This window comes from Genypterus blacodes, unplaced genomic scaffold (assembly GCF_046128005.1).
Source record: "Genypterus blacodes isolate CSIRO-AG114 ecotype Tasmania unplaced genomic scaffold, CSIRO-AGI_Gbla_v1 ptg000061l_1, whole genome shotgun sequence".
Lineage (NCBI taxonomy): Eukaryota > Metazoa > Chordata > Actinopteri > Ophidiiformes > Ophidiidae > Genypterus > Genypterus blacodes.
The window spans coordinates 2,309,611-2,322,245 of NW_027466873.1; the positions used below are offsets into that span (position 1 = coordinate 2,309,611).

The 12,635-nt window shown below is 43.7% G+C and overlaps 1 protein-coding gene across 6 annotated transcripts in view; it reads right to left on the bottom strand.

The window, feature by feature from the left end:
- Positions 1–9,025, bottom strand: part of ncor2 (nuclear receptor corepressor 2) — a 132,604-nt gene extending 123,579 nt beyond the window's left edge. For 4 of the 6 annotated variants that reach the window (XR_012963876.1, XM_076154236.1, XM_076154238.1 and 1 more), the window contains exon 1: positions 8,779–9,025. The gene's annotated coding sequence lies outside the window, so the exon portion shown is untranslated. The remainder of the gene's footprint in view (positions 1–8,778) is intronic. The other 2 variants (XM_076154240.1, XM_076154239.1) reach the window with 1 other exon arrangement.
- Between the last annotated feature and the right edge of the window lie 3,610 nt (positions 9,026–12,635).

Consider the following 12,635-nt stretch of genomic DNA (forward strand, 5'->3'; position numbering starts at 1 on the left):
CCTGGCATAATCATTATATGGATTGCCCTGCTAACTTCTCTTTAAGCATAACAGCAGTGACTACGGGAGATTTCACACACTTGACCGGAATGTCTTTTCACAGAGCTCATGGGAAGCGAGTCTGTTCAATTTTGCCAATCTCTTTAATAACGTCAAAGAGAAGCGAAGGTGACAATTGGCGGTGGGCCTGTCCGCTCGCACAAAGCCAATTTCTTAGGGACGTCAAACACGCCCACCTTTCTGTGAAAATATGCGGTTGTGCTCATGTCACAGAATTTAATCAGCACTTATTAGACTGCCATTGAGAAAGAGATGAACCAGTTCTCAAGTCGCATCGACACATGAAGACGTGTGGGTGGAACTTGTCAAAACGCAACGCGGTACAAAGAGCTGGAATATCCCAGCACTGCAATCGCTCTGTGAATATGAGAATGAGATGAGAAACACCAAATCCAACCTCCGAACTCTAAAATGTACAATTTGGTCTGGTAGCGCGTTTCTGACACACAAGTGCTCTGCCAGAGAATCCCTTCTTATCCTCTTTGGGCTCTGTTCTTAAAGCCCACCTGACAACCAGCTCTCCATCCTGAATAGCAGGAAACAGGACTGAGGAGTGCTCTTGTCAGCTGGCCTGACCTACTTCCTCCTCGCTGCTGCTGCTTAATTATTCAAGAGCTTTGAAATGTTCTTCTGTATGGCAGCATGCAACCCGAGTGCCTCTGTTTGCTCCTCATGACAGCAGCCTTACAGAGTCTCCATTAATGCATGAGAGGGTGTGAGCGTGCTGCTGTGTGTGTGAGCATGCGTGGATGCATGGAGGACGTGCATGATTAAGAACACAGAAAACACTGTATTGAATTATGGAACAGGATTTTGTGGAAATGAATACATCTTAGCTGAGAAATAAAGGGCAATTTCTGTTAAAATGGGAGGCAGGCGAGGACAAAACTGCGTCCTCTGGTTTTGATCTCTGTTCTGTTTATACTGAATTGTGGTGTCTGCTGGGCGGACGCGTGTACACACAGAGCCAAGTGAGCATAGAAACAATAGGGGGAACACACACACAGTCCTGCCGCTTTTTCCATTCAGCTTCTTCTTGGCCTTCACAAATGTATTTTGCAGTTACTTCCACTTCTGCCTGCAGATATTGACATACTTTCCCACGGTCTGGGCGATTGGTCTGGGAGAATGTAAATGCATTTGTTAGCCTTAACTCATTTAAAGACAAGATGCAGCCAGCGGCAAATTGACCCACACAACCTCAGCGAGTCCAGGCACTTTTTCTGGCACATGCGTAGCTGACGGCGTAGCTGATGGCGTAGAAGAAACGGTCACAAGAAATGGCATGTGCGCCTTCTGACGTAAGCAGCTGATGAAATTTAAGTCACAAACTGGTCTTAAGACATCAGTGAACCAGCTCTGTGTGTTGGCGCACACAGAGTGCTTTTACAAACTACGCTCGCATGAATCCACTGCACATGTCAAGACAGGAGGCCCATCCTCACAAGCAAAAGCACAATAATCTATAATAACACTCCTCTTAGGCCTACATACCTTTCACTCTTACATGTCACTCACATTCCCGTTCTGAGCTCACGAACCCTCTGGCGCATGACCTTGGCCGCCCTTAAAAACAAGCTTTCCAAAAATGTGAAAAACAAATCTCACTGTACACACACACATACACACGCACATAAATACACCAATTGAGATGCACTTCTGCAGAAAACCTCAGCTCATCAGTGAGATACACAGAGAACTACCCACAGCTGTAGCCTACACACAAACAAGAGTAATGTCCTACAAAACGCTGTCATCTGTGTTGCATAACCAAGTCAAGTGAATCACTTACCACAGAGCTATTTCTAATCTTTGCTAATCCCTGCCTCTCTTTGTGTTTGCTTAAATACGGGTGACTAGTGTTACTTCCACCTCAACTCTGTACTGACAGAACTCAACACCGACAAGCCTTTGGAATGACAAATGAATTTAATTACAAATTCAATCTATTTCTGATTGAACATCAACAACTGACTGAGTGACTGTCTTGGCAGGTTAATCTAGTAACTACGTACAGACTAATCAAACCATTCAGGCTGAAAGGTAAATCTCTGTTGGTTAGCGTGTCTTTAACATAAGCAAAGATGACGCAATGCTCAGCAAAGAAACATTAAAAAACACATTATTGTGTAATGGAGTTCATGCCAATCACATTCACGCTTGGAACGGGCACACATCTGCAACAATAAAGACTTTGAGAGGAAAATGTGTGTGCGCGTCTCTTTTGTTGCCTCATAACAAAACTAGACACACTCAGATGATGCTTTACTAATTCGACAGTCTGATGCAGCCTGTTTTGGGAGATCTGACATGCCGGACATTGGTTGAAAGTTAACACACACGCTTATAATTTGTCAATTTACTGGGAAATTCTAAATGCTTCTCAATAGATATCGAAGGGCCATCAAGCTGTGGATTTCCATTTGCATTCCCCACACGTGTGACATAACTGCATGGGCTGGGCTAACTTCAAGCATCTTTGTTTAGTTAAAAGTCAACAACCAACAGAGCCAAACAAAGTGAATATCAAACCACAAGTATTGCGCTGAAAGACAACCACCATTACACTCATAGTGTTTACAGATGATGTTACCAGTAAGACAATGGACATGGAAAGAACCCAACGTCCTCATCCAAAACCATTTGCAAGCTTGAAATAAAAACAATGCAGATGGCAGCTGTGTCGCCATTTTATCGCTGCTTGGACCACACAGGTGATTCTGTTCCCCGTACTCTCTCCGCCCCGAACTACAGCTGTTTCTGAGTGTGCTCATCGGCCGTCTGGATGCCATGATACATTAGGCCCAAAAGAGATGTTGTAATTTAACTTAGTGCGTGCCAAACGCTTGCTATTTTTACTGTAGGCTGCCTTGCCATGACTAATTTCATGTGCAACCGGATGGGGAATATGTTTCCTTTACAAGACGCCACCTGCTGTAATTTGGTACGGGTTAAGACGGCGGGGGTAGTTAATCGGGAGCACGACCCCCATTAACTTACTACACTCGCGTTGATCGCCTTTATTAATTAATCTCACTTTTGCAACTGTCACAACAGAATACAAATGTCCTGTTCGTTTAATTCATGAAGTTGCTAAGATTTCCCACCAGTGCAGAATCTCCTCAGCTCCCATCTGGACTATGCCACATGCTATTTCAATTATTAATTTAATTACGAATTTAAGATCAAAATGTAAGAAGAACCACACAGGGAGACAAACTGATGCTGGTCGTTTTCTGCCGATTTTCAACCTCTTCAACAAAAGACAACATCATGGCGTATACACTCGCCGATCGTGAGATGATAAAAAGGAGGCCATATAAATATAGAATTAATACAAGACATTCCCTGAGCCGATGGGAAAGCGAGGGAGCGATACAGGCACTCTGTTACAGAGCTTTATCGCCCTTTCTCTGTTTATCGTAACCCACTGCACTCCTGCTATGCCAGCTGTCCAAAGCACCACGCAGCACTCTGTTAAAACACTTCAGCCCCTTTTGCAGAAATAAAGTGTTGTGAGCAACTAAACCACGGAAAAGGCACAAACAGCAGCAGCCAGCAGGTTTAAAGATATCCACGCTAGATGCAAATGTCAATGAGCAGAACCAATTTGCGTTTTTTTGGTTGCTTATTTGCATCCATTTCTGTGACATTTTGCAGGTGTGCGGCGCTCTGTACTGCTGCTGCTGGCTGAAAAAAGCATCTGTACTCACATACTGTATAGTGCTCAGTCAGCAGTACAGCCTCAGTGTAGAGGTGGACTGTATAAGTAATACACACTTGCAGAGATATGTGCCATGATAAGGATCTGTTTACACCAAAATAGACTGGATTTGACCCGATCAGTTCACATATCTCAGCACCACTCACTGTATGTTCATGAGTGTGGCTGTTAACTTATGCGGCATCATTGTTCCCACATATATAGCAGAATAAAGCAGGACTTCCTGGTGCTGGAAGTTTCCCTGACAGCCCCTTTCACACTTGCAGCTAAGCGCAGGACAATACCCCTGGGTGTTCTCCTTAGACCCAAAGCCATTCGCTCCAAGAAATAACAGAATATCTAATCGTTCTTCAGGTTTGACAAATGAGTTTGTCCTCTGCCAGGACAGTCACCAATACGCTGAGGCTAAGATAACAAGCCAGTGGCAGGATAACTACGTCGTTGGCATGCACGCCCGCACTCTCATATTGAAATGTCCTCGCCTCTGTTTTCACATCTGCAAATGTCACTCTGACATGTCATCATCTGATCCCATCTCTGTAGTGCTTGCTCAGTGCAATCGGGCTGCAGTGCAATATGAAGATCCTAATATCTTCATCATTTCATACTGGCTCTGCACTTTACATTGGAGTCATACTGCCCGGTCTAGCTCAAGGAAGTGATACGCAATATAAAAATCAGGATGTGTAAAACGATTTACTAGGCTCATCTCTTTTTAACTAATATTTCCACTTGTGCTGTGTGTATGAGATCCTTTCCACCAGACAAAGACGGACCTTTGCCCAATCTTCTGTAATGAAACTCCTCTCCATAAATCTCGCCGTGGCCCTTTTGAGCACCACAGTGTGACAGGCCCAAATCAGTCTAGCCGCCAGACCCCATTAACCCCTAGCCAGCAGCCCCGACTTACTACCCTCCTCCCCTTCCCCCTGCTTGTAATGTGTTTTACAACTGCATCCTACATCTGAGGAAATGTGGGGGCATCTCAAAACTAAAGATATACACAATCACCAGGCTGTAGAGTCGTGGCTACTCGCTGGAGCTGCATGGGGGTTAGATGAACTCTGCTGTGTTGTCATGGCAATATGGAAAAAAAGCACTTGCCTCCAATAACATGTCACAATCTGGGTTTTACCGCGTAGCAATCGCAGTAGACAGTCAAAGCGCTTAACATCAGCCCCCGTGCAGCCACTGAAACTGAGGTGGCCCTGTGTCCGGCTCAATGGCACTTTGACGGCGGGGCCCATTGGAGGAACTGCAAAAGGCCATCTGTGCTCCATCAAACTATCCTGCCACACCGATTCAAGCACGGCATTCTCCGCACACAAAATTCTACCAGGTGCAGTCGTCGACTAGTGAGCAAGAAACACTAGACAGCTGCTGTTACTCATTCAGTGAGCGAGAAAACTGGGTGGGAGCAGGATTGTGCCTGGGAGGCAGTTTCACGCCGACTGCCTCATATTTCCATATTTGGTTTCTTCATGTTAACTCTGGATTCATAAAGTGCACCACAGCTCGGCATGAGACAAAATATCACAGTATCAAATTCTGCAACACAAGACGAAACATGTGTCTGTTTCATGTAGTGCAATATTAGATTATTACTTTACTGTGTTTGATGAGATAACGTGGGCTGTAAGACGACTCCAATTTTGCAGAGGCAAAGAAGGCGCGGGATTATTGACAAACTCAGCAAATAAAAGGAGATTTCAAAACAAGTGCAGAAATTTTAATAAGGAGTAATGGGCGGAACTGCTTTTTCCTGTTCCCAAACCAGTGCCCACATGCAGAAGAAATGTCAAATAATTTCCCAAATAAATATAACCCAAGTAGGATAAATGTCATAATGTGTGTAATAATAGCCCACATAAATAATACCAACTTTGGGTTTATGTAATAACATCTGAACGCGTCCTCTGCATTATTACATTTACATTACGATCATTTGGCAGACGCTTTAATCCAAAGCGTCTTACATTACATTACCACCCTTCGCAGAGGGGGGAGCAATTGAGGGTTCGGTGTCTTGCTCAGGGGCGCCTCGGCAGGGACTCGAACCGGCAACCCTCCGGTTCCCAAGCAGAAGCTCTAACCACTGAGCCACTGCCTGCCATTATCACATCTCCAAAGCATCTATCACCTGAAACCTGTGATTTGGATGTGTTTGTGTGTGGCGTTTTAAGGCTTTTCTCACATCCGCCAATTTACAAATGTATGATGTGTCCAAGTGCCAAAAAAAACCTTGGACGTCTGAGTGTTTGGTACGATCAGGTGGAATGAAACAAGGTCGCTGGAACAGTAAAGTTGTCAACATTTTATTATCCTAAAAATATAAAAACATTCAGGTTAATGACCGTGATAAATTCAACACGATTGCACTGAAGGTGCCCGGAGTGGAGCAGGGGACACTGAATAAACACCAAATCGCTTTATCATCACCCCGTGACTTTTAAAGGATTATAATGATATGCAAAGGGTCTTAGTAACAGAGTATCCTCGCCTCCTCTGACAGGGGATAAAGTGAGCGTTTGTATGCAAATGCTCTGCGCCCCAAACTGTTACATAACTTTACCTGTCAGCATAATAACACGCTGACAAATGTCCGTAGCGTAAACAAATGGCAGTCAAAAGATGCCTGTCGGTCAGAGGACAGAAAGCACTTTGGCTGTCGGCGGTGGCAAAAACAGCCTCGTTTGCCGGGTGAGCTCATCGTTCAACACAACAGCGGAACCACCCGGGGGCCCTGTTCCACAAGCAGTTTACCAAGTTATGTAAATAGTATCGATTCCCCTGCTGTGACATCATCGGCTGCTCGGTACACAGAGCACGTTTTAAGGCCTCATTATCTTCTCGCACTTTCATAACTTTACTATCATTCTTGACTGGCATGTTTTCATTGTAGCATATTTGGCGTTTGAAGTGACATCCTGAACATGTAGGCCGTAATCAAGAGCGATAAGCCTCTGAAGGACATTTATACGTGTATAATTGTATGATATGTGATGACGCAACACACCCTCTCGGTTCCCAAGAATTGGCAGCTACGATTAATCTCTGACATGATTAAATGGGGAAGGAGCACTCCCCATTCTCTCTAGTTTCATAACCGCATTGTTTCATAATATGCACAGAAATTGAACCAGCAGTCAAACAGTCTCCCGGAGGCACCACACTGAGCTCAGGATTATCTTTGACCCCATTACCCTGTTGGATAAGGGGGCGATATCGCCTCACCCTCGCTTAACTCTTTCCAATTCAACAACTCAACTGAGTCCAACTGTGACTACACAGGACTGAAGCCAGCTGAGCCACACTGTCAACCTCAATACTCTTCCAGTTCTGACCAAATACACAAAACCTGCTGGCAATAAAAGCTTGGTCAGACTCCAAGTCTTGCTTACTGATTCTTCTTTCGTCATATCTTCATATTTAAGGCATCCTTTTTATACATTAATGAAAGCAAATATCCTCAATTTCATCAACAACCTCATAAGAAATGATGAAGCTGAGAAGCTACATAAGCATGAAATATGATTTAAATATCCTTTGACACTTGTAGCTCATTATTCTTTGTGTTTCATTATAATTAAGCCACCAATCTGAGCGTCAGTGTTAAAAATAATAAGAAAACAATAGCATGTTCTAAAAGGTATTCACTTGAGGCCTTGTACTCTCCAGTGATTTGCCTATTCAAGTAAAAAAGGCTGACACATTGATGGCCAATACCTGTGTGCCAACACAAAATCAACACTGAGTGTGTTTTGGGTTCAATGATCTCATAATACAAGTGTGTGAGAGTGTAAAGATAGTTATAGTTTAAGTTTGTAGCACTGATGAGTATTCAAGTCAATCACTTACACTTTCAGGGGCATTGATCAAACTGAAAGCATGGAAATGACTTCAACCTAAGTGACATCCACAAACAAAGAAAACATCAGGTGCTGTATTGAGTGTTTGCAGTGACAGTAGGGCTTAGAGTGAAGATCAACCGCTGAAGGGAAATGGTTTACTTTCAGAGCAACAGTTACGTCATGCCTGACAAGCTTATTTGGAGTGATGCCCTGTCTATATTGCATAAGATTAACGTGTCAACAACAACACGTCTATGAGGATGAAATTAGAAGTTTACGAGTGTTGCTCATTGACCAAGCAAGTCGATCGAACCGATTGCCAACTATATAATAGGCAGTTAACCTGGCAGGATCCGCTTTATCAATGAGTACAAGAAATAGGAACAATCAAAGGCCCCTTTAAGATCACTTAACCTGTGACTATTCCACACGGCGATCTAACCTAGATGGCAGCTAGTTAACTGCCGGACCTCCCGACTTATATGTGTGACTTGACACCGAGATCGTAAACAAACGAGCGAATCCAAGCTTATCTTGATAAACTCCGATAACAAAGAGAGACATGATTCTTGCTGTGTGCCAGTTAGCGTGGCGTTACCGTGTGACATCGTTCCGTCTAACAGCGAGCAGCAGACACTCATTCAAATTTAAAATCTCTGTTTACAAACGTACACCAGGCGCTTTTGTGTATTGACAACTTAGCAAGCTAACCAAGTTAAACGTCAATTCCGTTGACATTTGCGGCTACACCGAGCTGACCTTCATTCCGGCGGCTACAAGCGAGAAACGTCAAATGTCTAATAATTGAGAAAGTTGAGTGGAATTAAGACGAGCTGTCGTTACGATCCTCTGTCAGCTAAGTTAGCCCCGTTAGCTGCTGGCTAGCTTAGCTTAGCCATGTAGCACGTGTTCTTGATTTATAAAATAATTAACTAGCTGACGATGGCCAACCAACTACAAGTGTAGCAACGGGGGGAGCGGGGAACATTGTATTTCCCCTAAAGATTCGATCAACGACGGTAGCGGTTCACCCAAGAAAGGACAACACTGCAATGTATGCTCCTCCTCCAAAGAATAGCCGGACCCCATCACCCAACAACAGAACAGACATTCCCCCAAAGCAACGGACGGTCAGCTAACTACCTTAGCGGCGGGGCAGGAGAGACCATTCGGCGGTGTTCTCTTATACTGACTCCCAATCCTCGTCAGTCGTTCCGGTTAATGAGCTTCTCGCTTCGTTTGCGTGTCTTCCTCCCCCCTGAAATAATCCACATGAAAGAGTAGTTCTCGTTTTCATTTGTTCCGCTGGCGGTTTGCAGCGCTGCCGTGCCTGTTCCCGCACGACACAGTGGTGTGGTTCTGTTCCCTGAGCCGCTGCCTGTTTGCTGCTCTGCTCACACCATAGCGGGGCTGTTCCGCCTCTCTCTCTCCATAGGCCCGCATGCTCGCTCGCCCCTCCTCTTTACTCCCATACAGCAACAATGTGGTGTCAAGTCTATGGAGGAACTGTGACCTCTGTTCCATAAGCAACTCTTAACATAATAATAACACTTTCATACCACGGCAATTCATGATCCGAGGGGAACTGTGCATGTGTGTATATATTTATATATATATGATACTCTGACGGTGAAAAATGTACACATATTCATAATAATAATGACAATAATAACAACAGAAGTCTGTTCTCTTTCTACTCATACATACAAAGGTGTATTGTGTATATTGTACATTGTGTACATTGTATATTGTATTTACTGTTTCTTGAGTGTATATTGTTTACTGTGTATATTGTTTATTGTGTGTATATTGTTTATTGTGTGTATTTATCTTGTATTTCTTCTCTGTACTGTACTACTGTGGCGACTGAATTTCTCATCGGTAAGATAATAAACTGAATTGTCCCTGTTTGTAGGATTTAAAGTCTATATGAAGCCATCTGAAGAACACCAAAAACCAGACAAATAACCTATTAGCTTTTTATGTGAAGAAACATTTTTTAGAATTTATATAAATGTTATTGTTATTATGTATGTGTGGTGTGTGTGTGTGTGTGTGTGTGTGTGTGTGTGTGTGTGTTTATTGAGCATTTAACCTCCACTTTTCATTTTCTGGCTCACTGAAATAACAAAATAAGACAGATACCAACACACATAAGTTGTGATCATCAGTGCAACAGCAACAGGGAAATCTTGGTTTTGGCCTGAGAGCTCTCTCTCTCTCTTCGGCCAGTTTGAGCTTCCAGTGAACATGCTTCAGCTTCCAGTCCTGTGCGTGGTTCTTTGGACTTGCTGGCTCTGAGCCACGGTTTGGGCTTTTGCATAGCAGAGAATGATGGTTCACATGCAGGTTTGCACACGTCACATCCAACTGACAATAATTTAACTTAACAGTGTTTTGGCTGTGTTGGTGCTCTAGGAAATGTTCTCATGAATACTTCTTAGCAATAAGAAAACCTTTTACTTCAACACATGCGGCACACCATCTGCTTGCTCACTTGGGTTAGCTGCTCGAGATCAGTCACAATAACGTCAGAAGATGATTGTGGGTACATAGGTCCACCATTTACACAGGGTGCCTTAGCATCTATCTATCTAAGTTCTGATCTTAGTTTGTAATGAGGTTAGGAAGGGAAGTGGTATCACTTGTTCTGTGTGTTTGAAGTTGCAGTGAGCTGAGCGACTTTATCACACTGTTTCCAGAGGTAACCAAGGGACTGTGAGTTACCTTTGTGGGCGGTGTAATGATGAAAAATAATACCTCAGCGTTACATCTTTTTATGCCAGGCTCAGAACATATCAATCAACCCTTGCAAGAGAACGAAGCCTTCTCTCTCTCTCTCTCTCTCTCTCTCTCTCTGTGAGGTTTCATAAAGAGGTCAGTTTGAGCACTGACTCACCAGGACGTCTACATCTGTGCTGTTTGATGCCCAGGGAGAAGTACAAGCTGTGAATACAGTGACTTAACATTGAAGAATAGTATTTGGTAGATCACAACATCCCACGCTGTGTGCATAGTTGATGACTGTGCTGAGGCCAGTGCCCTCTTAATGATCTGAAACCTCTCCGTCTGGTTCAGACAGCCACATTGGCTTCTACAAAGCACCACCCATACTGCAGCTTTAGTGATGGGAAATAATTTGTTTCAAAACCCATTTAAGTCAATGAATGGACACATTGAAAAGAGTTTGACAGGCTCCAGTAATCCATTTCCATGTTGTTTTATATGGTTGATTGTGTATTATGGCATTTCACTTCAATACAGTATTGGCAACCTGTCTTGTCTGTACAGCTATTTGACTGTTTGCAGGCAGGCTATAGCTTGACCTAAATTTCAGCTGTGGCTATGATGTCAGATGGGCTTGTTTTTCTTCGCTGTGTTTTCCTTGCTGCTCTGGGCTTTGGGAGACCCCCTCTAGCCGTTGGTATAAGAACCATCTCTTCATCCAGCCGTCTCAGAGCAGGAAGGAGCGCTGTGTTTATATCAGCAGGGGCTTGCCGGACCCTGGCGTATGCTGGAATAATTTAGCCCTATCTTTGCAATGGCCAATTAGTCAGCTCGCCGATAAAGCACAAATGTTTCTCGCTTGCCAGTTTGGATGTCAACAGCTGTGCTTCATCTGCAGCCAGATCCCCTGTGGAGCTGAACGGAGCTTTAGACAAAGCCCAAACTGACAAATGAGACTACCTGAGATCCTAAAATCTCACAATCAGGATTCTTTTTTTCATACCTAAGCAGGGTGTTCTTTTCATGATTGCAAAATTAAATTTACAGCCCACTGCAGGGGAAACACCTGCTTTAGCTCCTCAGTAATGTATATGGAAAAGAAGCATAGGATCGCTCCAATAGATCCCACATGAAAGGCACCACAAGAGTGTGACGGCATCAGCTGAGCAGACTTCAGAGATTTCAAAGGCTGTCGTTTTGATAGATGTCGTGCAGACAGTCATTAAGGTGCACAAATAAAAGATGAACGACAGAAATCCTTCAGAGAAGAAAAGGCACTGGAGGGAAAATACGCATCAAAACAACACAAGCTGCCACCCAGAGCATTAATGGAGCTTTGATTACAAGCTCACACAGTCCTCGCCTTCCACAAGTGAGGTAGGTTGGCAGAGGAACTGTTACTCTTTACGCCATTTTCAGTGTTCAAGGGGGAGCATTTAATAAGTGTTTGGTAAGAGTATATACATTACATAGTAAACAAAGTAGTATTGGTCTACCCATCCAGTTGATCTTGTGAAGTCGAAAGGCTCCTCTGTTCCCTTAAAGCTCTAATTCTCAGAAATAGAAACGGACAATCTCCGAAGTTTCCATGAATTATGAAATTTCTCCTGCGTTTCATCCATAATGTGATGTTTCGATGAAGGTGATGGATTGAACGTGGCACGTGCGTCTATTTTTACGCTGGTATAATTACGTGTCAGGTTCTTCCTTTGGCTGAAATGTACATTTTTAGCTGAGACATAATTCATTCTGCCATCGCTGGCATTTATTATTGTCACGGTCGAGCTCAAGTCAGTCTGGGTGAATTACCTCTCTCTCTAACTATCATAGGCAAATGAAGAGACGGAAAGAGAGAAAGAGAAGAAAATTAGTTTTTTTTCCCCCTTCTCCACTTCTAAATCATAACAGTCATTTTTCTTGTCATTTAGACATCAATTCACGTTTGCATGCGAAGCCGGTGTTATTTATAACTGCAAACTTTCACCTAAATGCCCTCACGCCACAACAAAGACGGCACTGAGAGCAGAAAGGGCAGCATCACACTGAAGCGTCTAATGACTGCCTACATTGTTGGAATTCCGGCTTCACTTCCTGAGTCTGTCCGCACCTGGCCCGCCGCCAGCACACACTTTTCTCCCATTTCCCCCCCTTTTCCTTCCCTTTATCAAGATCATATGTAGACTAAATATCACGGTTGAGACCCAAAGCTCTCAGCTCTTCAGCCACGCAGTTGGAGAAACGTTCTGCGTCCTCTTCACGTCAACCTTTTGAAT